Raw genomic sequence first — 2,348 nt, 5'->3', positions numbered from 1 at the left:
GAATGTAGTAAAAAAATTTTTTTCAAATTAACGCTGAAGTGGCAGAAGTACATACTAAAGACTCAAAAAGTTAAAGTTTTTTAAATTTTTGTCTCAGCCAGAACCATCTCCCAGACGTGGTGATTCTGAATATATCTTCAGTTAGCGCGATTGAGTGACAAATCAGGGCGAAAAGCGAGGACAAACAAACACACACACACACACACACACACACACACACACACACACACACACAAGATTAGCCAAATTATAGTATAGATATACATATATATATATATATTCTATATATACACAGCTGTCGACGGGAGGTTTTCTCCCTAGAGCGCCTTATAAACACTGCAAGCCCAGTGTCATTGCGGGGGCAATGATAGGAGCTAATCTATTTAGTGTATATAGGATATCTATTATTGATATCTATTTCTATTGGAAGACCGACCACATATGGAAATAGGCCACGCTTCCTTTAATGCACCTATTACACAGCGGCGCTGGTGGTAAGCGTCACGCACTAACGATGGCTGGCAGCGTGATTTTTTCCCCTAGGATAATCAAGGACATAGTGAGCGCTGCCATTGGTTGAGCTTGTTTCGTCGCTCAATGACGTCACAGTGTCGTCTTATTCATAGCACATCCATAATCCATAATTCCAATAATCCTGAATAGCCGAACGCGGAAAGGTCGTTGGATCGAATCCCATCTGTGTATTAATTATTTTCCTGGTTTCTGTATTTTTCTATCTTTATCCATTTAACTTTTTTAACGCAAATATTTACATAATTTATTTACAACAATTTAATAACAACAATTAATTTTTACAATTAAAAACTTAATTATATATTTTTTTAATAGGGTTAAGGTTAGGGTTAGGGTTAGGGTCACAATTCACCATAAAACAAGAGTTTGAGGCACGTGATTTGTATCAACCAATGGCAGCGCTCACTAGAGCCTAAAAAATCACGATGGCTGGCAGGCGGCGTGTATTTTTTTCTTAGGTCAATCAAGAACATAGGGCTCTAGCGAGCGCTGCCATTGGTTGATACAAATCACGTGCCTCAAACTCCTGTTTTATGGTGCATTCACTGCATTGTGACCCTAACCCTAACCCTAACCCTAACCCTAACCCTAATCCTAACCCTAACCCTAATCCTAACCCTAACCCTAATCCTAACCCTAACCCTAACCCTAACCCTAACCTTAATCCTAACCCTAACCCTAACTCTAACCCTAACCCAAATCCTATTTAAAAATATATATACAAAATTTAATTTTTAATTGTTGTAAAAATTAATTGTTGTAATTAAAATGTTGTAAATAAATGATGTAAATATTTGCGACGCTGGCGCTCTAACCGCTATCCTATTGAATCATAAATAAATGTATAATTTTGAATGTGCTATGTATATGGCAATACTGTGAAGTCATTGAGTGACGAGACAAGCTCAACCAATAGCAGCGCTCACTACAGCCCTATGTTCTTGATTGACATAGGAAAAAAAATCACGCTGGCAGGCGTCAAGTATGCGTACCATAAGCAGTGGCAATCTCGTGCAGTCACTGATTCGGTGTTACAGGCCTACGTACGTATCGCCGGGTGGTAAAGTATGCCTGTTATAAAACTATATAGCTCATTATTGTTATATTTAAATGCAATCGGTAGAGCTAGGATTAGAATATTAACGCTATTAATACCAGTTAGGACATGAGTAGAGTAAAAATGATGCAAATTTGTTGTGCAAATATGCAAATATAGTGTACGTCAACAACCCACGACGGTCTGGCTACCTGAACAGTTGTCCTTGCACTAATAGTGAGTGGGTAGCAGTATTTTTTTAAAGAATCGAATTTAGTTGTAGCTATACGAACCTGTGCGTACATACCCGTCAACATAACATTTACTAGTTTGAGTTTATTGTAACCCTTCCCAATATCATCAGAGTCCTATGTTAAGATTCGAGCTATTCTTTCTTTCCAGGGAATTGAATTAAGACAGTGACTATCCTCAGTGATAAATGAAAGTATATTCCATATATAATATGTTAACAACCAAACCGCCAACACTAGACTCTGCGGCATATATACAATTGTCTTTGCGACTGTGTGTACTGTGTGCGTGCGGGCGAGTTTGTAGTGTGGTGCGTATATGCGTATGCGTGTGCGTGTGCGTGTGCGTGTGCGTGTGCGTGTGCGTCCGTGTGTGCGTGTGTGCCTGTGTGTCCATGTGTGTGCGTGTGTCCTGGTGTGTCCGCGCTCGCGTGTGTGTGTGTGTGTGTGTGTGTGTGTGTGTGTGTGTGTGTGTGTGTGTGTGTGTGTGTGTGTGTGTGTGTGTGTGTGTGTGTGTGTGTGTGTGT

This window comes from Priapulus caudatus, unplaced genomic scaffold (genome assembly GCF_000485595.1).
Source record: "Priapulus caudatus unplaced genomic scaffold, Priapulus_caudatus-5.0.1 Scaffold290, whole genome shotgun sequence".
Lineage (NCBI taxonomy): Eukaryota > Metazoa > Priapulida > Priapulimorpha > Priapulimorphida > Priapulidae > Priapulus > Priapulus caudatus.
Note: the sequence above shows the minus strand (reverse complement) of the source record.